We start from the raw sequence: 25,227 nt of genomic DNA on the forward strand, positions 1-25,227 counted from the left end.
CCACCTTACAAAACCTCTCCTGTAAAACTTGCTGTATTTTTAGATTCCTTCAGTGCCATTTGCAGCATGCATGTCACATTCTTCACCATGCCATTATCTTACAGAAGTTGATGAAGAATAAGAAATTATTTTATCTAGGTCAGAAAGGGAATATGCTGAGAGAACTGCTTTGCAAAGGGAGAACTCAAGCCACCACAAAGCCAGGAAGCACACAGTCACATTTATTTAGATATTCTCTTCATATTAGCAATTTTAGCAGCAGCGTGTCAGGATCGTGTAACAACTGATGCAATTATGCCTGGCTTTAAAAAATCTTACCCCAGCTTTAGGCAATTTGAGAACCGTTGGTCCCTTGCTTCTCTGATGCTTAGTGGCCAGATCCTGCTCACCCCATTGGCACCCTTTGCTGGGCGACGCAGCCCTGCACGGGATTCACTGGTCTGAGCAAGGAAATGGTGATGGTTTGCTTTTATATATATATATATATATTTTCTTTTTAGTTTTTTCCTTTCGCTCTCCCCCTGAGCGCCCCAAGAATTGCCGGGGGGCCGGAGCAGCCGGAGGGGCGCTTTGCGCTGCGCGGGGCTCGGCCACTCAGGGAGCGCAGCGGTGCGGCGCGGCTGCCCTCTGCCGCTGTCTGCCGCGCTCTGCAGGCACGCACGCTGCCTTCCTCCCCATCCTCACTGGCGGAAGGCTGTCCAAAATGATATACAGCGCCGTGTTTTATTTTATTGTCCTGACCATGCACGGAGGACGAGCTGAGGTTGCGCCAGAGGTGGTGGGGATGGGCTCGGCTGGAGCCGGAGAGGCAGCAGTCGGTGGGATTTTTGGAACTGAGGCAGGGTGGGAACGCCATCCTGTTCTCATCAGTGTTAGCCCCAGTGAGTGATTTTCAGTGCTGCAGTAACAGGCTCTGTAAATAATTCCAGTATCTCTACTCGAATAAGGTGAAATGCTTTGAAGAAATTTAAAGTAAATTTTAATATATTCCCTTAGTGCTAAGGTCACTTCTGGTCATAGTTCTTAACTCATTTGTTTAGGGTAGAATTTAAAGGAAGAAAAATATTTTAAATTTCCAAGTTGGAGGTTGTATGAAATCTCACAAATCTATTTCTAACAAATTATTTTAGCTAGTAAGTATTCATATTATTTTGTGCTTCTCCATATAACTTATACTGACAGCAGCTTTTATGGAATACTAATATTCTCTCACACACATTACATATCTAAGGCTTCTAATTACAAACCACATTTTACATAAGCTTTGAAAAGAAAGCTCCAACACTTTGTAGAATACTCTTTTAAATAGCCTAGTACAATATTAAATAATCATTAGACAAAGATTATTATAAAATCAGGCTGCCAAATTACTGACTTTGTGTTTTCTGCGGCAATAATCTTTCATTTCTTCCTCAAGCAAAACTCCCACTGGTTTGAAGAATGCAAGATTTAGGTCTCTTGCAGCAAAGTGAAATGTGTATGAACGGCAGTGTAGATGGATATAATATTTCAGCATCATCTAAAATTCAGGCATGGGTTGTACCTTGTTAACTTTCAACTGGGAGGTATCATGGCTCTTTGCCAGGTGGTCTGAGGATGTTAATAAGATCCAAAATGTGTTTTTGGTTATACTTGTGAGTGTCAATTGCAAACAACTTTGAAGCAAATTCCATGTTTACAATGAACAGTGTGTTGAAATCTGCTGTAAAAGACAGTTCTCTGGTTCTGGAGCTGTTGCTTCCAGGGGACCCACAGAAGAACATAGCTTGTGGTACATGGTGCTGATCAGGAGCAGCTTACATGATATCTTACGGTGACCTTTTCTGATTCATTAAATATTCCTCTATTCTGTTCTTGTTCCAAGTTCAGCACTATTCCAGATAAAGCCTTAAGCAGTTTGAAGCATCGCCATGAAATTAATGCTGTGAAAAATCAATACAATTGTAATTTAACACCACGCAAGTTAGCTCAAAGTGAATTTGCTGTAGAATTGACTGGAAGGAGCATCCCACAAGTAGTGCAGGTGGTGCAATACGTCTGTACCTCCTGACACCTCAGTTCAAATGTGTGTTTGTTTTGTTGACTCGGATTAGTATTTTTCATGCTCCCCACAATGGTGTAAATCAGAACTAATTTAGTAGTCCCTACACAAGAAATGCATACTGCAAAAGTCTGCAAATCAGGACTGGAGCGCCTTGACAAAGCTCTGTGTGGTAAATTCACACACATATATCTTCCCTGTATCTTCTGCTCCATGCTATTGTTCTTTTGCTTCCACAAAGATTGAAACTCACCTAAAATCTTGAAGATAAATCAAATTCATAACCTTAAGTGGATATACAATTCCATGGAGAACAAGCCTGACAAAGACAGTGAGGCTAATACAATTGTAAGCCAGCCGACTAGCCTAGGGGGTTCCTTTAATGTTACTTCTGCTGCAATCAGACATTGGCACAAATTCAGACCCGATGCAGGCTCAAGCTCTTGAGAGCTACACGAGATACTGGGCTAATGAGAGTGCTCTCAGCATTGCTTGCTGAGTTCACGGGGAATGTCAAGGCTTCCAGCTCTAGGATGCAAAGCAAAGATGCAAATCCATGGTCAGGTTGAAGAATGGGAAGAAACTTAAATAAATGGCATTGGAGAGGCAGGAAATGTTGTGGTCTTGGATGATGGCATTTCTGTGTGCTGCTTGGGTGAGTAAGTACGAAAATGGAAGCGAAGTAGCCTTGGATCTTAAAACAACCACGGTTCTTTCTTTCTGTGCCATGTCTGGTAACTAAGTCATCTTCCTAATGCAAGTGTATTCTGTCTGTTTGGATAGTAGATCCTTAGATCATATCTCTTGATCTCACATCTTATACAGTCAGAATTTTAACAGCAAAATTTAAAACTGAAATTGTTTCTTAAGTGTTGGGATTTAGCCCTTCATCTGAAACAAATGACTGGGTCTGGGCACTATTTAATAAGCCTGGCTTTCCTATGAACACCATTTATCTTTTCTGTTTAAAAGCATCTCTGCAGGGTGTCATGGGTGAACAGGGCTCCGAAGAGCTAGAATAATGCTGTGCCATGAATTGCCTAGTGAACAGGCTGCTGTTTAAGCACCTTCCCTTTCAGTTCTGCTCTCCCTCCAGAGCACTGCATTTTCGGCTATGAAGACTGGGGGGCAGCTGTCATGAGAGCTGCCAAGAACATGATTCTGTGAAATATCAGAGGTAGTTCTTAAGAGTTGCATTTCCTTTGGTATCACATAGTGCTCTCAATATCCCATATAGGACCTGTCACATAACATGTCTGACATTGATTTACAAACTATTAATATATTAATATGCAGCTGCTCTGGAGCTGGAGAGAGTAGAGAATTAGCTAGCTGAAGATGAGCCTCAAACTCAGAAATAGTTGATGCCTCTGCTGGTACCAGCTGGGTTACCTTTTTGATGCCTCGCTCAAAAAGCTAAGGAGGTGGCAGACTACTGTTTGCGTTTTCCTTAATGTCAGAGTTTTCTTTTACGTTTTTTGCTTTAGAAAAATGGGTTTGGAGCAGTCAGAACATATGGTCTCATAACTGTACAAAACTGTAGCTTTATTAACTTAATGTAAGTTGTTAAAAATAGTTTAGGAAATTCAGAGTTCTGTGCAGATACTGGAATGAAATTTGTACTTCTGCAGGAACACCTACATCAATGTAAGGAAGTTAGTGTGGCACAGCACAAGTGTTTGCAAAAATGTTTTAAAAAAATAATGACAAGGCAGAAATGAAGTACAAATTCTGGTTCATATGCTCCTCACCTTTCCTGTCTTCCACACATGCTCACGAGCTACAGCTTTAGTAAATCTATCTGCAGTGTACTCCTTTCTGCATTTCTTCCTATCAGTCTCTTGCGAAGACCCAATTCAGAAAGCTTATTCCACAACTCTTTATCTGATGGCTTGTTTCTCTCCATCAATTTCCTGAAGTTCCTTTTTAAATTAGTTGATGACAAAACGTCTATGGTTTGGCGTAGCAGACACCTGGCGTAGCAGTACCTGGAGGTGCTGGAGCTCCGTAGAGTCCATCTTCAAGACTCACTGCAATATCTTTTGATACCAATTTACCTTTAAAAGTATTTTACTTTTCCCCAGATCTTTCTGCGACAAAAATCTCCCTCTCCCATGTCACATATTCAGATTTTATTCATTTCTTTGTTTAAATATAATACATTTCACAGTCCATAGTGAGAGTCGGTGCTTTTAGCTCTTTTTTCCCACTTAGGCAGGCAGATCTACAGCCAGCTGACTTACTACACTGATGATGCATGTGTATGTCAAGGTAGCGAAAAGCACGAGATAAATGAGAGGGAAGAGAAGAGACCCTCTACTAATGAGGAAACCTGCCCAAGTTCTGCTTTTGTGGGTGGAAATTTGAGCTACCGTTATTAGGCAGTAAAACTCAATGGCAAACGTGAAGCTGCTCATCAGTGCTGTGGACAAGTACAGGTAGGGCAGGGAGCTGAGGTGCTGGGAAATGTTGAAAGCAGAAATACGAACATGGGCACTTTGGAAAGGTAATGAATCGGAAGTGGCAGACGTTCAGAGCCATGAAACCTTGATGATATTGGATTATCTGCTGTTTTCCTAAGAAGAGGTAAACACTGAGCTGAGGCTGTCTTCCCAGCCTTCCTATGGCTGTCCCGTCCTCTTTGGTGCCTGGCAGGCTGGATTGTTCAGCACCTTTTGTCCTTGCATGCAGTTAGCGCAGATGTTTTCAGTAGCCACAACAGGGAGGATGCTTCTGCTGTAGGAGTAGAAGTAATCTTGATGACTGTGAAACCCAAGAAGTCAGGGAGGTCTCATTTGGGCCAGGAGCCACAGGGTATTTTTGGCTGTTCTAGGCCCCTACAACTCTAGACTAACAATGCAAATTTCCGAGGATAACTGTATATCAATTTCAATGCAGGTCCCTTTATTGAGAGGAAATATCAGAAATTAAACCTTACAAGTATCCAGAAGCAATTATAAAATGAGCAGATTATAGTGGTAATATTGTAAATGGAAATTCACTGAAATGTCAAAGTACTTGCCATAAAATGTAGCAATAATATAATACTAAACACAATACAGAGAGCTTTCAAATATTAATACCTTTATTATTTTCTCTATTAATACTGATAAAGTTCAAACAATCATCACCAAGCTGATCAGGGGAATAATAATATCATTACCATCATCTGCTGGTGGGAGCTATAATGGTGCTGTCATTCTGTCCTGATCGAAGATAGCTTACGAACCAAGTTGGATTCTGACATAAATCCCTGGAGGTAAATGACAGGACATTACAAGGCTCAGAGGATAATTGTAAACTCACATGCTAATGACTCAGACTTGTAAAGATACCAATCGTAACAAAAATGGTAATAAATAAATTAATTTTTCAGCTTGCGTGGCACTGTCTGTTCAGAGAAAAAGTTCATTGTATTTGAAGGCTTAGTGAGCTTTGCTTGCTGTATTTTTTCTACTATTATTTCCTTTATAGTGATCCGTACATAATGCCACCTCTCGTGGCTGGCTTCTTTAATGACCTAATCAGCAGGCAGTTCCTGGAGTTTTAACAGGATGGATATGCCTTTTCTTGCAGAAATGCCCGCTTTGCAAAGGAGGCTTCTGAGTTATGCAGACCAAGAGACCTCCAACAGATGCAGATTGGTGCATAACTTGAATGTCTTCTAAAATCTGAAGCTGCTACCCTGTGGTACTGGGCCACGGTGAGGCTCTCAAAGTCTGCATGCATCCCTACGTACAGCTTTGCCGTCACAAGTCACAACCATAGTAAATAATTTAAGCATTTAATCTGGAAATCCCGAGCCAAGTCCTGCCTCCACTTGTGTCTTCTAGTCTTATGTCCATACATTTTCATATGGCTGAATTCTGTGCTCAGGTTCATTGGCATGAATCTGTCCCATCGTAGTGACTGCTAGAAGGATGTACCTTTGTCATTCGCTGAGCAGTCTGCTTTCCATCAAAATGTACATCCTGTGCTCCTCTTTAAAACACAGAGTGTCACAAGAGATGCTCGAAGACTTGTGCTTCATATTAAGCGTGCATGCAAGTGCTCCCCGTCCTGTGGGAACAGAGCCATGCAGGTAACAGCAGAAGTTAGTCCTACTTCTTGAGGCCATGCGGAGAACACAACATGGCCTACTGTGTTTATGTAAACTACCTGTGTGTCCGTGGGGGATTTCCTGTGTTTCTCTCTGTTTTATGTAAGATTGTAATAAAAAATATAGAGGACTGAATACAACTAGCCTTATTTTTCCCCTCTTCATAATAGACTTCAAAATTTTACATTATGATACACTATCAGAAGCTACTGAGAGTCAAATCTGATAGTCACATCAATACTTGATTTTTTTTTAATGGTGTTTTAAAAGTAAGTATATAAAATACAGTATTTACATTAAAGAGAGGATGCCTATATCAGCTGTTTTATTATTTAAAGGTATAGATCTCCTAGAGGAGCATACTTCAGGTATCAGGGTTAACAGCAGGGGCATTGCTAGCTGTTGAGGATGGGTTCAGGAGGAGCAGGGCCCCAGGCAAAGCTGTGGGCCACACTTGTAGTAAGGGACAGTGCACGGTTCTGTTGCGCAGTGGAAGAATCCGCTGCTGATCATCTGCTTTCCAGGTATGTTTCTAAAATAATTTTTGTTTTAGAAACAACTAAAAAAGGATCTGCAGAAGAGCAGCCTGTGCATTTAATTATAATACTGAATATTAATTAATAAAAAAACATCAAAAATAAGTTGCTGGCTGCTGTATAATTAGGTATCTACACCCATCAGATCAAAGTATGTAAATGAACTACATTCTAATAAGCCCCACTGTTTAGCTCGAGAATGATAATGAATCTAATTTGCCTGCCTTAACTTAGCCAAAGCCACTAACTATGTGATTTTCTTCTCTTTGTACATTTTTTTGAGTTGGTACAAAAACGAGAAAATCAATAATGAGGGATAGCCTCCTGAGTGATTCCCAATAATGCTAATGGGAGTTAATTGCTTATATTTAGAGGAGACTGTGCGGTTCTGGCACCCCAGTGAATATAAATTGCACAGCGGCGGAGATGGCACAATGGGCTAAATCATCCCCACCCACAGGAGGAGGAAAGTTATTTGGGGAAAAACGCTCTAATTCCTTCCGTGGCGTCTTGCCTTGATCTCAGGGGCATGCCGTGAGGCTCCTTGCTGGGATGTGGGACATGTCCATGGTGCCCCAGCCCCCGGCAAGAAGAACCACCTTGAGGCTCAGCGGTGCTGCCAGCACGCTGCCGCTTCACCTGGCCCCGGAGACAGCGATGTGAGGCTGGCTGTGCCAGCAGGAGCAATCTCTGGGATTTCTCCTGCTTTTCTGGCACCAGACATATTTGGCTGTCCCAGCTTCGAGCTCCGCTGGGTTTCTTTCAGCTCCCCGCTGAAGAACCACAGAAGAGGGCACAGCATCTTGTCAGCACCCCCATATTCTCCCTGTCCACACGGCTGGTGCATTTTGTCCCTCGCTTCTTTGCGCTGGCTCCAGGACACAAAGAAAAGCTCTACCACAGACTGTTGGCAACAGAAGGTCCCTGAAAGCACTGGCACGGGGTGCAGCAGCTGCATGGCTTCATTTCCCCTTCATCGGGCTGGCGTCTGCTTGCTGTGGCTCACATTGCACGGGCTTGAGGCACTTAAGGCTCCTATGGTGGGGTCGGGTGGGTGCAAGGTGCTGTGCTCTCCCCTCGACAGGTGGGTGATGGTGCCTGTAGGAAGGTCCAAGCCCAGAAGTCGAGAGGTCACCTGGCGCCTGAGGGGCATTCCATGGTGAAACTAGCTTCTGCTGGGTGACGTCCAGGCAGCTGCTGAGTCTGCCACTTCCCTTCTTGCTGGCCAGGCATGGTGCTAATGAGGGGACCGGTGTTTTTAATGTGATCAGGAGTTTGTCGGATCCTGTTTTGAAGGGCTGTGCAAGGAAGCAGGACTGTTAACTCTATCGCTAATGTTACGTGGGACTGAAACACTGTCACTTCGCTTCTTAGTTTCCAAGCATCCTATTTAAATTAAATTGGCCCGACATGCCTTTATCCATTTTTAAACAAGGAGTGAGACAAAACAAACAAGCTTTCACAGTTTAGCTGAGTCTGTGAAAAATGCTGTATTATCTTAGCTACAAAACACCAAAACACATAGACTTACTTGAAGATGAAATTTTGCATATTGTTAGTCTATAATTTAGGCACTTCAGTATTTAAAAAATTATATGGCTGAGTTATTTACAGCAGAAGAGAGGGAGTTGTGCGTACAGATTAGCTTCTTGTCATCATGTTTTTAAATCTGTAATGGGCATAATGGAGTCAGCTGTACAATGGTAATTTGCAAAGCCCCATTGATTTCAATGAAAGTGCAATGAGGATGGTTAAAGGTATTGGGAGGGATGGTGCTTCCAAATGAAGAGAGATTTAAAAGGCCAACATTAGCAAAAGGAACAAATAGAAATGAATGGGATCATATAGAAGGCTTAGACCCAGGAGTTCAGGCATAGGTAGGTTAGCTGACCAGCAAAGGGAAATCTTCCCATGTTTAAACAGAGCTGAAAAGTTTCCATGCTTTGATTTAAGATAGTTGACTTATAAACCAATGTTCTCATTTCTTATGAGCTGCATTTCAAGCTGGTGTTCACATCTGCCTACTACTTTTTAGATCATTCATTACCCTTGATTTTTATCAGATGAGCAGGAAAGGTTGAGTGCTGTGAGCACCAGGCGCGTGTGGATGATGCCCGCAGTGCCAGAGGAGTGAGTGGAGAGGCGACCTGTTGTCAGTGGCTTGCAGCCTTGCCAAACCTGAACTACTTGAGCAGTTGTCTACTCCAGCTGTCTCCCTTAAGCTGGGATTTTTGGAAAGTTCTGGCTGAAGTGATCCAGCTCTTTCCAAAGATGAGGCTGGGAAGAAATACATGATAACCTTTCCTTTGGCTATCTCAGGAAGGCACCCGTGCGTGCTGGTGGAGAGGTGGTTTGTGCTCTGGGGATGCTGCCAAGCATTTCTGGAGACATCTGCTCTGGGCAACAGCCTTGGCCAAAGGAAATTTTTTAAGCTTGGAGTGAGTCAGCAGTGGATGAAGTTAAAAGTGTTTCCAAGGGCTCTCAATTACTGGGCCAGAGAGGTGCAGTGCAGCAGCAGCTCATGCAGTGAATTTGCATGAGTTAATGCCTGATGCTTCCCAGCTCAGTGGTTCACCCTCTGGCATGCTGAAATGAGGCAGCTTTCGAGCCATCGCTCCTGGTGGTGCATGCTTAACTGGAAAGTGTCACTGACATCGCCCTCCTTCCCTGGCCCAGCTGTGCTGGGAGCCTGTCCTAGCTTGTCTGTCTTCTGGATGCCCACGTTTGGCTTCTGCTTCTGCTGCGAGCTGCTTTCTTGGGCATGGTCCAAACTCGCCACCTCCTTCTGCTCTGCATGAGCTGAACCAAGAAACTCATCAGCCCACTTTTCTTTACGATTTTCTTTCTAAGCAAATGCCATCATATGCACTCACTTGGCAAAGTCCTTTTGTTATTGCTCATTAAACTCTCTCCCAGAGGAATGTCCCCTTCCTTCCTGGGAAGGGGGAATGATGCTTTGCTGTGACAACACCTTGGCAGCATCTCACCACTGTTTCAAGCAGAATTGGTGTTTCCTTTTACTTTTTTTGTGAGGTTTTCCCCCAAATATTCCCAATGACAGCTTTCAGAAATCACCTGTTAAACACTATCAGTGTGTAAGTCAGTGAGAATAGACTTCACATACTTGCAAATGGCAAGGCCATCATCAACTACCAATGGCAGTAGTAAGGACCAGTTGTCAGTTGTGTGGTACGTTGTCATTTTGTTGTCTTTGTTGGCATTCAGCATTTAATCTCTGAAGTGTCCAGCATCTTAGTACTTCTATAAAGATGGTTCTCTGAGGTTGAATGATTTTCTGTATTTAAATGGGAGTTGTAAGTAGATGAAGACTGTTTCTGGGCTTTTAAGGGCCAATGTATGGAATTTATATCATGGTGGAGAAGAGTCCTTCTTAGACGCTTGTAGGGCTATTCTATTATCTCCTTTTAGTCCCCTCTTAAAACTCTGTTGAGACAGTATTACGTATAAACTTCGCAGCAGCCAGTCTGCTGGCTTGCTGAAGCCTCTGCCCACCAAGCTGACCGGTGTTATCACACTGGGTTTGTTGTCTGTAACCACACACTGTGCCTTGCCCTACATTTCAGGTACAAGCACTCTTGGAAGTGTTTTGTGTTTGTGTGATGCCTGGCATAACGAAGTTGTGACCTCAGATTGAGATCCTATACAATTGTTACTAGCAAGTATAAAAAGCATGCATATATATGCATGTTTGTGATACGTGTGTATGTGTGCATATATATGTGTGTATTATGCACGTAAACATATAATTCTACATATAAAATGCTGGAAAATGTTGTTTTTTTTATGAGCATCTTTCAAAAACTTGCATTTTTGAGGAAACTGTGATTGCTTTAATGATTTTTAAAAAATCGTATGTTTTGCTATTAAACTGTTACAAAGGCCTCAATCTCTTTAGCCATAATGCTGAGCTGTACCTTCCTGGGGTAGAACATTTGTGCAGCTGAAGGAAGAGGCTCTCCAAGCAATTAGCAAGAGAAAGTGCAGGAGATCCCACTTAGTAACTTTCTTTCACCACTTCAGTTTTTCTTTGTAGGGATACTTCATCCCTTACGATGGTAATGATTAAAACTTCTTACTGGTAACATATGCATAGCTCTCTTCCCTTCACTAAAGAGCCAAAAACTTGCTTTCTTACTGTAAATCATGAATTTTCGATATACATGTTGTGACATTAAGCCAAGTGAACTGTACTGAAGTGCTAGAAAAAATTTCTTTCATATCAGCTTGTCATCATTTGTTCTTGTTCTCCTCAGCAACAGAGGTACAAGAAGTTTTGTGCCTGGCATTGAACATGAAAAGATAGAAGTCCTGCCAAGGAACAAAAAAGAAATATCAAGATTCATTTCAAGGTGTTCCATGTCTCTGCATTTTGAGAACTAAAGCCATCAAAGCAGCTAAATACTTATGTCAGGACTACTTAAATAGAGCCAGTTTTACATGACTGAGCTATAGGCTTTTTGTATAGAAGGTCTGAATCACCAAACACCTCATTTTTAGCAGCACTGTTAACAATAAAAATAATACTTCATTATCTTTGTAGATAGTCAAGTGCATCTAGATTGCTTCTAAATTCCAGCTTCACTTCCGTAAATCAGGTTATGAATAAGGCATGCAGCAATGCATCGATCGAAATAATTGTATCCTCTGCTTTCAGGAAGCAGGGAGAGATTTGGGAAATATATCTGTATGTAAATTGCTTCTTTTGAGTTAGGAGGCATATTCATGTTTAAAAAGGTTCTGAGTGTCCCGTAAGACTGCAGATGTTTTGTGGCCATCCTGGATTTGCTGTAGGGTACAGAGCCAGCTCCACCTCTCCCTGTGTCCATACTCCACACAGCTGCCTTGTTTGCCAGGACTGTAAAATGAATTTGAAAGATGCTGTATGCCTCTGCATATTAGTGAGTGGGTATGAAATGGATAAGAAAAGCATGCTCATTCAGTCTTTCTCTGTCTTTACGTACATAAACATAGTGGAGCCTCTGGGATGGCACTTCTCTTTTATTGTGGTAAATGTATTGACTTAAATGGTGATAACTTGTGTAGGGAGCTGACATTCAAATCAGATATAGAGCATTAAGAAACTGATTTCTGTGTGGTTCAGACTGGACGTAAGTGCAGTTTTTCAGTCCAAAGTGTATTTTATTGTGAACTATGTTCCTCCATTTGAAAGTAATGTGAGCTCTTTATCTGACATTGGCAGTACTAGTGTAGGATTTCGGTGGAAGAACATCTAAATTGCATCAGTTAGACTGACACAAGTGTCAAACCCGTGATCGATTCTCACATTTACACATCTTTCCTTTTTGGTTTGGCTCATCCAGGAAAACACATACCAGATGTGTGAGGTGGAAGTTGCAGCAAGCAGGCTTAGTGCCAGAGAACAGAAACTGGTTCTTCCTTGCCATAGTCCACTCCTCTGCATTTCCAGTGACAGGCTGAGACATAATGATGCCTAGCTAAAAGGGGAAGAGGAAAAAAAGGTGCGTAAGACATTAGATTTTCAGGATTTCCACAAAACTTGCTCTAATTATTTATTGTAATAATGCCAAAGCCCCAGATATTTTCCGTATCTCTAAAGCTACTCTGGGTGCAGCTCAGTGGTGACTCGGGTTTAGTTGCTTTGCAGAGAGAGGGCCCCTTTTTTGCAAAACCACAGTTCAGCATGGGGCAGTATTACACTGTTACGTGAGTCTCTGTATGCCTCTGTCATGCTTCAGTTTTCTCAAAATCACATCTCTGGGGCCTGATTCAAATCCTGAAAGTTTTCAGGCTTTTGTTGACATCCAAGAGAGGGACTTCTGGACAGCTTTCTGTCTCATCCAAAGTCTCAGCAACAGCAGAGGGCTTCACAAGTGAGAGCAGTAGTGCAGATTTTATTGCAGATAGGGGCGGTCCATTGTTATCAAGTGAAAAATTAAATGATGCAATTAAACCCCTGAAACCTTCCCTCCACTGGAGCTCCCATCATCACCACGGTAAGCTATAGCTGGAAGATCTGTTGGCGTAGCCCCACAGAGCAGCATTTTTACGGACAGGCCTGCAGTTGGCTAGGTATAATTTACCTGTTAAATTCTTCAGGAGATGTAACAAAATGAACAAAATCATCAAAGCGTTTCTGCAGGGAGTCAAAACTTAAGGCGGCATTAGGCAACTTTCAGGAGGAATGCAAGAAGTGCCACAGCACCGCGACATCGGAAGCTGACAGAATCCTACAGGGAGCTGGTTAAAATCTACTTCACTTGAGTGGCCAGCCTAAGAGTACAGACAGGTCAATATATCCATAATTATTATTACAATTTTCTGTTTAAAATATGCCAAGATCTTAAGGAGGGAAAAAAAAATTAAAAAAAAAAAACAAACTAATTTACAGCTTCGAAGCATTAACTTGTCTAGTAGCTTCCTAATTTCCCCGAGGATCTAAGAAATAGGCATTAGGATTCCTGGAGCAAGACAAAGACTTTTAGAAGTCTAGATTTAAAATATAAAAGCATTTTATATTTGTTATAGAAATGGAGTAGCTGATTTTCTGTGTCTTCAACTACATAGATACTGGAGTCCACACAAAAGTACTGGTAGATACAGGGAGGGTATGCTTTATTTTTGTCTTCAGACTACCCTTCAGTATTTGGAAGAGAAAAACAAATTTCCATTTTGTGTATCTCTTTCGAAAATGTTTTGCCATGGAGAAGAATGACTTCTATTTCTGAATTTGGAAAGTTATGGAGCTTGCGAATACCCATAGTATTTTTTCAGCATATTTATTTTCTTCGACAAATAAATGAAGTATACTTCATGATGGTGACAATGAGGAAACATTACTGATCCATTATGCAGCACTTCATATAATTAATTTTAGCATAGCAAATAAATAATTCTCCCAATGGCCTTAAGAACTTGCTCAATAAGTATTATCTTTCCAAGGGTAAGTCACTGGCAGCATCAGCATTAAAAGAATGGGATGCTGAGTTCTAATTTTCTTTGTATTTACCCAGGACAAGTTAGGATATTTATGTGGTAACTGTCCACAATGTCAATCCCAGAAGTTTATTGTGCCAAACAGCACATGATGTGCTAAGCACATCGTACTTGTCCCCAGTTCAAACGCATGAGTAGTAAAATCAGGAGCGGTGCACTACCATCCGTCAGAGAAGGCTCAGTGGCACACAAGGACCATATAGTTTTCTATGTGGTTTCTGTAGTTATCAAGGATTCTACAGAAGTGGCACGCAGGAAGCTGGTTGCGATGATCAGATCCAGGAGAGCTTGTAATCCACCAACAGGTCGCCAGCTCCTATGGCATCTGGATGTGCACACAAGAAGAGAGCAGAAACATGAAGAGCTGAGTCTGGAGGACAGAAGTGAGGAAGGAAATGTCACAGCCCTAAAGAACTGAATTCATCATGGGGAATTCCGTGTTAGACCTCACAATGACAGAAAAATTGACCACAGAAGTAAAAATTAGCAATTGGTTTAATGTAGGTTACCATAGCTCGAGTACCGGTGCTGCAAGGTACAGCTCCAGCAGCAATATGAACTTGCTGATTTGAAAAGGGCGTTTCTTCCAGGGCGATCGGCTCCGGGGCAGACGCGTTCTGCGGCGGAGCTGGGGACCGAGACATGCACGCCTTTTTTTTCCGGCACCGTGGCCACTGGAAGCAGCTCAGGGAGCTGCCAGGGCCCGGCAGCCCTCGCGAGGGAGGCGGAGCCAGCAGCGGGAGCGGCGGGCCGCTCAAAGCGGGCGTCGCCGCCATTTTACGGCCACTCGCCGAGGCGATCGACTCCGGGGAGGGCGCGTTCTGCAGCGGAGCGGGGGATCGAGGAGGACAGGGCTTTTTTTTTTTTTTTTTTTTCCCTCCGGCATCGAGGCCACTGGAGGCAGCCGGAGAGCCACCAGGACCCGGCAGAGAAGGACATGGGAGTTTTGGTTGATAGTCAGCTGAATATGAGCCAGCAGTGTGCCCAGGTGGCCAAGAAGGCCAACAGCATCCTGGCTTGTATCAGAAATGGTGTGGCCGGCAGGGCTAGGGAAGCGATTGGCCCCCTGTGTTCGGCTCTGGTAAGGCCGCACCTCGAGTGCTGTGTTCAGTTTTGGGCCCCTCGCTACAAGAAGGACATCGAGGTGCTCGAGCGAGTCCAGAGAAAGGCAACGAAGCTGGTGAGGGGTCTGGAGAACAAGTCTTACGAGGAGCGGCTGAGGGAGCTGGGGTTGTTCAGCCTGGAGAAGAGGAGGCTCAGGGGTGACCTTATCGCTCTCTACAGGTACCTTAAAGGAGGCTGTAGAGAGGTGGGGGTTGGTCTGTTCTCCCACGTACCTGGTGACAGGACGAGGGGGAATGGGCTAAAGTTGCACCAGGGGAGGTTTAGGTTGGATGTTAGGAAGAACTTCTTTACCGAAAGGGTTGTTAGGCATTGGGATAGGCTGCCCAGGGAAGTGGTTGAGTCACCGTCCCTGGAGGTCTTTAAAAGACATTTAGATGTTGAGCTTAGTGATATGGTTTAGTGGAGGGCTTGTTAGTGTTAGGTCAGAGGTTGGACTCGGTGATCTTGGAGGTCTCTTCCAACCTAGATGATTCTGTGATCAGTATTAAAAGAATGGGATGCTGAGTTCTAATATTCTTTTTTATCCAGGGCAAGTTAGGATATTTATGTGGTAACTGTTCACAATGTCAATCCCAGAAGTTTATTGTGCCAAACAGCACATGATGTGCTAAGCACATTGTACTTGTCCCCACTTCAAATGCACGAGTAGTAAAATCAGGGGCTGTAGGTGGAGAGCTGTTCTTCCGGAGCTCATGTGAGGGGACGACACAATGTGCCTCCCTGGGTTTGCTGTGGGCCATCAGGTGGGTGTGAGCTCTGAGGGGACACCTTGGCCGCAGGGACTAATGACATTTCTGAATGTCCAAAATGGGAAATTTCAAGAGAATAGGAGAGGCTCTGTTACGTCTGCTTTTGGCACTGGCATGACTGCTGCTGGCATTCTCCATGAGTGCAGTTCTCCTCTCCATAACTCAAGAGGGTACTGACAACTGGAGAGCATTCGGAGAAGAATGACAAGAGTGATTAAAGCATGGGAAATAATGTCTTGGCAGGGAGAGAGAGGGCTTCAAGGAGCTTGTCCTAGTACGAATGGTCTTTCCGCCTCCTCAGAGCACCTCCTTTTCATCTCGTCCCCAGCAGTGGGATTGTGGACGCTGACAATGACTCTGTTGCACCGTGGCATCACCGTGGCTTGGTGCTAATAAGGAGAACTTGCGCTGTGACTGCTGCAAAGGTCAGCGTGCTATGTGCCTTCCTAGCTTCCCTCCATCTTGTGAGCAAATGTGAAAACAAACCCAGCAGAGCCGGAGTTACATGAGATTCAATCTGTACTTTTTCTGTTTTTCTCTTGAGGCATTTCATTTCCCATTTTGAATCTACTGCAATGCATAGGAGACAATGGCTGCTGTCCTTACTGCGTGTTAGCCGTGTGCCTATAGGCACAGCACGTTGGCTCAGGGCTTTATCGGCCTTCTGTTAATTTGTGCTTCGTGGGGTTTGGCTTGCAACAGAAAGGCATTGTTCATCGGACATTTAATTTGAAATGGTTTGTCTGAAAGGACGTTGTTTCCAAGGCCAGTGTTTTAGGCCTTTATGTAAATGCTGAATAACTTTTATCAGAACAGGGAAAGGAATAAAATAATTATAACCATATTATTATTTGTAATTTAAATGTTGCCCTTAACTTGGGTACACTGTAATAGAAGTTTTCAAGGTAAAATATGTCCCGATTAAAAGGGAATTATTATGAATTCTCTATCTGCTTATTTTAAGAACACTGTATTAAAACGTACGTACAGTATGGTACTTTCGTGATCTTATACCATTTATATGAAAAGCTTTAGTTAAATGCTTATCCTAATGGGAAGCTCAAAATTTTATCTCTAGCGGTGTTGTGACAACTGAGAGAATAACCTTTACCAATGTCCTTGTTTTGGTGGTTTGGGTTATAGTTTGTTCACATCTATTACTGTGCAATCAGACAAGAAACTAAAAGAAATGAAAAAAATAATTCTATGCAAGTTATTTATTTGGAAGGCTAAAAGCTAGTATTATAGTGAAATCTATACAGTTGTGTTGAAAATTTTGCTTTATTTCTGAGGAGCTGATTAGAAGTCCATAACTATTATTTTTATTTGAAAATATGGGAAAAAATTAAAGAATATTGATATAATAGATGTTATTAATCTGAAGTACCTTTTGATATAGCTTGTCTTTTGATGATGATGGATTTGAGATCTTTTTACTACATCTTATTTCAAGAAGTATCTTTGGGAAGCATAGATTTCGAAACTGTGTTAAAGCAATACATGTAGTATTACTTTAGGAATAAAATACTGTTTCTTTTCAAGCATTTCAGACTTTGTTCTGAAATTAGTTACAAGCTACGAAACACCACAAGAAAGAAAGGAAGAAAGATGTTATTGTTGGTTCAGTGGCTGATGACAGCATTTGAGAATCTGCTGAAATGGATTTGTACAAAACTGTGATTTCTTAACTGCAGTGTCAGTAATATGGAACATGGTCTTCTGCGCAAACATGGGAAAAGAGTAGGAAATTGTCATATAAACCAAACAGAATATTCTGTTGAAGTGCAGTCTCCTGGAGTAAACTGTCATTACTGTAAGAATGGAGAAGCAATTACATCAGTTAAGTACTTTGCACTTTTCAGTTCTCCTCCTGTTCTCCGTGCTCAGTTGTAACTGGGCTGCTGGACTCCTGCTACGGACAGGGACACAAAAGCAATAACATCCAAGGAGGAAACAGTGTGTAAAGGAAAAAGTGTCAGAAAAGGCTGCAGAAAAACCTACAAGTTCAGCTTTTCTCTCTGGTGATAACATCCATATTTAGTGCTCTCTTAATAAGAACTATAGCCGCAGTTCAACTCTTTTCTTTAAAAAGATTAAGCATGTAATCTGCTTTATCATTTTTAAACCATTCTTCTGATTTATAGGAGAAAAAAAAAAAAGAGGTTAGTTTCCTGGATGAAAGCATAGCTCGATATTTATTTTGTGTTTTTCTTGTGATGCATATTTTAATACTTTGACTGTGGTCTGAGGAGAAGAAAGGTGGGGACTGCGTCCCTCTGCCAGGTGGGTGAGAGAGGCAGCAGGGCCTGTGAAGGAAATTAGACAGATAAATATGAGCTTAAAGTCTCTAAATGAATCCGCTGAGCAGTGCGGTAATCCTGGGTAAGCTTTGCTCTTGGCAAACATTTATTCAATGGCCGTTTAATAGCTCCTGACTGACAGCTCGTCCGCGGTGTAGGCTTGGTCCTCGCCTCCCCCCACCCGTTACTCTGGAGAGAGTTTCCTCGCCTGCGAGCTGCGAGGGAGAGAGGGTGAAGCTGCTCTTTCTGAAAACTCCACTTGAACCAGGGTTCAAGGATAAATATTACCTCCCCTTGGATATGTTAACTATTTTTTAATGATGTGATCTGATATTTTAACAGTGTGCGCAGTGCAGCAGAGCTTTGGGTTTGTTGTTTAAATATCTTTGATGGTATGTCATAACAAATTAGTTTCTAAATGTTGCCAATTTGGCAGACAAAGCTGATTATTTCCTGCAATCACACTGCATATGTGCACAAGATTATAATTAATGACCAGGGATGCCAAGCACACTTTAATAATGATCCTTCAGCATTTAAGGGACTGTTAGAGTTATTGGCATTTGTGCCTTGTGTTGCAGAGGATAGGGGCAATGAATACTGATAGATCTATCAGTGTCATAGAATCCAATAGTTTCCTGATTTTTCTTATAAATTGGAGGATTCACTGGGAGTTATTGACAAAGCAGCTGCAGTGAATATTAACAGTGTTTGTGCTGCTTTCACTGAAGCAGTACGAACTCCTAATTAGATTGGAATTGCTCTTTTGGCAACTTCGCGAGGCGGTTTTCCTTTAGCATATTGTCCATTTTGTGTAAGGATTATAAGGAAATCAGCGATGGATTTTTGAAGAGCACCAGAATGTCAAGATAGCTGAGGGATGGATCGGAATAAAAACTAAAGCAGAAAGACACAATGGATTTTTGAAAAGAAAAGGAAAAAAATGGGGAGGTAAAAAAAAAAAAAAAAAAAGGGTAAAGCTCGTATGCAGCCCAGCAGAAACTGGACATGGAGCCAACTTCAGTGCTCTTTCCTGGATGCTCAGAGAAACATCTCTTTAGGGATGTTGTAACACTATATTTGGGGCAATGAGAGGGTGAAAAAATGCTACCAGCTCCAGTCCACTGCTCGTTTAGCTTCAGTGCTTCCCTGCCCTCTTTGCTGAGGATAGCTTCTCCTGGGCAGGGCGCAGATGTGGCAACAGCCTGTTTTTTATTTCCTCAGTACTGCCCTGGCACCGAAGGTTGTCCTTAGAGTTGAGGGTGAGCTGTTTGCTGCAGAGGGTTGTTGGTGACATGTTCAGCGAAGGCAGCACAAATCCGCCCTGGGTTCATGGCGCGGCTGGGTGTCCCTGCCTCTGCCTCCTGAGGGTCGGGGTGGCACATTCTGGCCCTCTTCCTTCGGGAACCTCACCCAGCGGCGTGTTCAGCTTTCCCAAAGGGGAGGATACAAGGAAGGGTTGGGGATGGGATGGGGGATATAATGAAAGGAAACAGGCCACATGAGCCTTTGGGGGTAAATTCCATTCAAAGCTTGCAAAAAGCCGTTACTGAATTTCACACACATTATTACACATGTGGACTTGAAAAATCTAACCTCTCTATCTGTCTGAGGCAGAGGTAGATTTCCTGAATTTTTCTGTACTTTGTATGATCTATCAAAATCCTGACCTGAGGTCTGCTTTACAGGGATTGTTCCCATTAAAGCAGTCTTTGATCATCAAGCCTGAATACATCTCATAGTTTCCTTGTACTGTTTATGTCTGCTGATGTTCACCACGACTCTCGGTACTTTACTTTTCGAATTGAGCTCATTGAAATTGTTAACAGTAAATGAATTCTTGTTGAAAATATTTTTTTTCCAATTTGAAACATTATGGGTGATCTCTTGACTATGGACATTTTTGCTAACATTTCTGTAGGAGTTTGGAATCACTGGCTTGAAACCCAACCATTTAATCCATTAACAAGTTTTTTATTTTTTGTTTTTTTTTAAGCTAGAATGGTATGATTCAGACTCTGTGGGGAAAAAAAAAAAGCTTTAAAGTTTATCATAGATAATTTTGCATATTATAAACTTTGGTTCTGTTTTTTCAGTCATTTTTACCTTTTCACTGCTTGATTTTCAATATGAACTCTGAATAGGATTCTGTTTAAATATGTGTATTTTTTTAATGTGAGTTTATTTTACAGAAGAAACTTCTAAACAGGACAGACCTCAGCTGACTATCCTCTAGCAACTTGGCATTTTAAGTCAGAGTTCACAGAAGCAGGCTTGTGGATTGCTATGTGTGCCTGAAGTTAAAAACCAGTCACCTCAGATAGCTGTGAGGGAGCACTTTCACACAGCTTGCATAAGAAAAGGAAAGCTGTGTTGGTGCTGATACGTCTCATTAAGTCAAACCCACAAAGTTCCAGCTCAATTTGACTCATGTAACAGAACAAAATGTAAGTGATGACTTTGCAGACCAGCCAAATACCTGAGGGGGAAGTGGAAGCAAATGTCCTCAGCCTGCTGTGAACTGAACGCCTCGCATATTTTGTGTGAGGCAGTGCTGGGAAAAAAACAAAACAGGGAGGACTCTGGTCCTGAGGCCTCTTAGCAGTTTAGTAAATAATGGTGCCTCTTTCAGTATAAAGAGCTTATCTATGTAGAGTTAAAGAGTTTTATTTAAAATTCTTCCAGGCTGGGTTGGATGCCTGGTGTGCAGGTCCTTGGCTGCTTCTTCCAGTACAGTAAAGTGCAGGTCTGAACAGTTTGGTTGGGTGCTTGCAAATTGGAGAGAGAAAGAAAAAAAAAAAAAAAGTCACCCCTTGGGAAGGTCTACAGGGGTTAGTATTGCCAGAACACAGTCCCCAGGGCTCGGCTTCTGCCCCTGCCCTTGGCCACAGGAAGGTCAGCTAGGCAATCTGTGGCTCAGCTTTCCAGTCGCTAACACACGTAACAGCAACACAGGGCACTGGGCAGTCAAAATTTTGCTGATTGGGAGATCTACTGATAGAAACAACTGCCTAAAACCATTATACGGCTATTATTCATTAATATAAGGGAATTAAATTCTCATTGGTGATAAAAATTGTAGAATGCAGTTATATTATGAGAAAGTAAGAATATAATTGAGGTCTAGTATAAACAGAGGTGCCAGCATATGAGCTCTCCTGATATTGATCAATACCCATCTCTCACTGTAATTGTTCCAGTTTGTTTACTGCTGTGTTATGTGAGTTATTGATCTTCTCTTTCTGGCTTCTTTGTGTTCTTCCAGTTTCTAATTCATTTTTGCTTTTAGAGAGTTTAAATAAAAGCTTGGAAAGGATTATCAAGCTCAGCCTTGAGAAGGCATTGCTTAAAGCCAGCATCCATGCCAAAAAAGGAAAGAAAAAAATTACAGTAATAATAATAATTTATAGTCCTGATGACCATTCTAGCTCATCAATGAGCTGCCTGGTAGGGACAAAAAATTAGAATAATTTATGGCCTGATTATGAGAGGCCCAGCATGGCCCTGCTCAGCATTGTTCAGCACTCTGCATTCACTGTCTGTACTCATGGCATGGTGGGGCTGATCCTCACAGATTTCTCTCATTTTTTTGTGCAGAGGGGAAAGCAATGTCCATCTCTGTACCCAGCTTTCACTTTAGATTTTGTGAAATAACACGGACACCTGAGAGCGTACCCAAAATGTCTTTGGTTGCCACTGGATGCTGAAGCTTTGCAATCATCTGATGTGTCCCTCGATGGGCAGGAAGTCTCTTGCCTCTCACTTCAGGTTGCAGTTGATCTGGAGGGGGATCCTGGGGATGGTAGAGCCCATTAGTGCAGTGTCAGCCTTCTTGTGGCATGGCTAATGCAGCATCTCGCATCTGAAAGGAGCAGACGTGCTCGGTTTAAGCAGCTGTAGTGCTGCCACCAGAATAGCCAGGAATAACTTGTAGTCAGGTAACTTGTTTAATTTTTGAAACTCCCTGAGTGTGTTTTTCTGAATTGCAACAATACTCACGTTCACATAACCAAAGCTCTCTAGCAAGGGAACAATCACACTGTAGTTTTACGTCATGATGTACTTTAATGTCTTTGCATAAAATGAATTTGCCCCTTTCTGAGCATATCAGTTTTCATATTTCTTTTCTCTTGGACCTCATTTCAGTGGAGTGCATTCTTGCTGTATGTTCCCACCTGTGGCTGCTGCACTGGGTTTTACCTGCCCCTACAGCCTCGGTGCCTTCCCAAGCTCCAGCATCTCCAGAGGCATCCCTGGGCGGGCAGACAACCCGCATCAAGGGCAAAACCTGGCCTTACATTTCTTCTTGACTTACCTCTGGTGCAACCTACAAATGACAGTGATCTTTCAAAGCTAAGAAAGATCTGATGTCATCACTTTTTGTCATGCTACCTGGGAGTATCTTTTTAATGTTGAATTTGAACAGAAATTAGATGCTCTGTGAGTTATAGTTTTCCTTTCTCACACCTCTCTTCTTGCCTTGGCTGCATCCCTCAGGTTTATTTTTGCACCTTCCTAACTTGTTTCCCTGTCTTCTTTGCAGACTGCTGCTTTAGTTGTCCCTTGGCCCCTTCATTGGCATTCTCCAGGGCAGCCTTCCTTTGAGGAAGGAGAATAACCCAGGGAAGCATGGTGTCCACGAGATTGTTATGGCTGTATAATAGCAGACTGAAATTGTGAGACCCCTTGTGTATGCTGTGTGTTCACGTGTACTGGCTTCACGATAGGTAAGAGAAAGGAGAGGGATAAGACACATACCAATGCAGTCTGGGCCTGATCCCCCCAATACCTCTTGGTTTATTAAGCTGCATCACCCTAATTTTTTAACAATTTCTTTGGCATATGTGAGTGACCATGCTCTGAAAAGCAGAACATATATTTAGATTCCTGAAAGAGGATTTAGGAGTCTTAAGTTTTAAACAACCTTGCTGATCAAATGATGAATATTCCTATTGCTGAACTTTTGACATTTTTCTTCATAACTTTATTAAGACAGGATAGCAATAGCTTTAAGAGTGCCCCTTCTTCTCCTTTCTCCCCTTTCATCCCTATCAGGAGGTATTAAAATGGCCTGTTTCCAGGTAAGAAAAATAGATGTCATATAATATATCTGTGGTTTTCTAAATGGCTTACACATCTCATTAACTTAGTATTTTTTCCAGTGGTCACTTTAGATTTATTACTTTCAAACCATAATTTTTAAATTTAATTTTGACCTGGCATTACCCTAAAATTAAATTCTGATCTACCCTCCACCTGAAATGGTCTGGGGAGGAAGCCATTTTGCATTACATTATCATCCTATCGAATTTAACTAATTTAAAGGTGACATGAATAAAATATTCATTAAAAGTACAGTATACGTTTGTCTGTGATCTTTAGCAATGTCCCCATTAACTTTCAGTTGACTCTCAGTTGAAAATAGCAACCTCTCTTTCTAAGTCGTTCTGGAACAACTTTGATTTACATGAAGAACGTAGCCTGTCTTTTTGCTCTCTTACTCACTATTTGTTAAACTACCTTTTTATTTCCTGGCTCTGAGCTAGAACACTTCCCTCCACAGTAGCCTGAAGTACAAATGCGCTAATATATTAAAGCAGAGAGATATTGTGACACTGTCAAAAATTCTTTAAATAAAAAAGTATTCCTGGGGGTACTCAGCAGCTGTTTGGGAGACTAAACATTTTCTGTTTAGTTAAGCAATTTCTCACTGGTTGTCTCACATCATTCTTGAATCCTTCCTTACTCTTGACATTCACTAACTCTCACTGGCTTTCTGATAATCATGAATTCATCAGTTTTCCAGACCAAGCTGCCTGTTGGCTTACCCAGGATTTCAAGGGGAGCAAAACTCTAAAATCTAAGCATTTTATTTTCTTGTAACTTTTTTTAAGTCTACAAATTGTTGTTAAGCAGACAGACAAAGTCCCTCCCTGTTGACAGTTCATATTATGAGCTATGTCTCAGTGAGCAGTGACACCTCAAGGTTAGGACCTGCTTCTTGCAGGGGTTGTGCTGCATTATGGTCCTGAATTTACCACCTTTGAAGCACAAAACATTCCTTTCAACTCAGGAAACTTGCGTATGATAAGGCAGTGCATCATAATAAAAGAAAGATCATCAAAGTTTGAGATGGTTTAGCCTAGGGTAGTGAATAAACACTACCAAATAAGTTGTCTTTGTTCCTTAGAACAGGAGTGATACATAAACTGGATTTGTAGTCCGTCATATTTGCCCATTTGTTTAAAAAGGTACAAGAAACAATCTCTCACATACTCAAGAATATTTTCCTTGCACTAAATTAGCATACAGGAGTTACTACGGTTGTAAAACAACAGTGTCTGATCTTTGAAATGTAATTCCCTTACATTGCAAGGAGAGAAAATTCAGTATTATGGCCAAGTCAGATACACACATGTAGCTCCATGACTAGTTCCACATTTGGTTAAGGAATAAGGAATTCAGCCAAGCAGGGATATTTTGCAGCTGTAATCAGAGAAGCATTTCATGCCAGTTGGGTTCTGAGATGATGTCAATGGTGATAGCTCAGACTTCGTTGGAGTTGTGCTGATTTATCCGGGGTAAAAATCCAGAACCATTTTTGTAGTAGAATACAGGAAGAAGGTATTCTTTTTCAGAATTATTTTTTTCAAATGGTAGCTGGAAGTATCTCATACGTAAGTTTGTATTCAATAATAAGCAGAAATAAAAATTCTTTTGGGTATTTGAAACTCAGTTTGTGGCTCACATCAAACACTGGATGCTTAGAAATGCTTTATTCTCAAGTTACAGGCAGTGTTATAATGGTATGATGGAATCATAAATAACTTCTGCGTGCTCTGTTTTTGCCTTAATGATTGTGAAATAGTGGGATAATTTCAGGGGCTTTTTTCCTTAGAGATTCTCAGATAAAGTATTTTCCTCTTTCCCAAAGTTAATAACCAAAATCTGTTGATGCCACTGGGATGGAGATGTGGTCCATATTGCAAATGCTTGTCATTCTTCTTCCTCTTTAAAAGTGTGAGTACTCTGGATTACTTTTAACTGAAATTCAATGTTTCTTTCTTTTTCAGACCTTAGCACCTGTAGCTTTAGAGATATATTAAACCTTGGAGTATTTTAAAAGTAATTTAAAAAATCTGTTTATCTATATATGTAATTTGAACAAAAATAGTAATAAGTTAATAATATCAAAAATGATTCTTCCCAGTCCAGTCTCCAAGCTTGAATTCTTACAACTATCAAACTGAAACATAATTTAAGTTGGGTTAGTCCCAAGGAAGTTATATGATTTCACTCAGCATTGCTGGGTCTATAAGCAAACCCAACTTCCCTCCTTAAGAGTCAATAATCAGTGCTAAAGCAGCCATGCAGAGGTAGC

The 25,227-nt window shown here is 41.8% G+C and overlaps 1 protein-coding gene across 17 annotated transcripts in view; it reads left to right on the forward strand.

The window, feature by feature from the left end:
* The first annotated feature begins 22,435 nt into the window (after positions 1 to 22,435).
* The window catches only part of LOC106042289 (uncharacterized), a 215,889-nt gene continuing 213,097 nt past the window's right edge, over positions 22,436 to 25,227 (forward strand). For all 17 annotated transcript variants that reach the window (XR_007162157.2, XR_007162155.2, XR_001211020.3 and 14 more), the window contains exons 1-2: positions 22,436 to 22,573; positions 24,781 to 24,866. The gene's annotated coding sequence lies outside the window, so the exon portion shown is untranslated. The remainder of the gene's footprint in view (positions 22,574 to 24,780; positions 24,867 to 25,227) is intronic.

The sequence above is a fragment of the Anser cygnoides genome, chromosome 3 (assembly GCF_040182565.1).
Source record: "Anser cygnoides isolate HZ-2024a breed goose chromosome 3, Taihu_goose_T2T_genome, whole genome shotgun sequence".
Classification (NCBI taxonomy): Eukaryota; Metazoa; Chordata; class Aves; order Anseriformes; family Anatidae; genus Anser; species Anser cygnoides.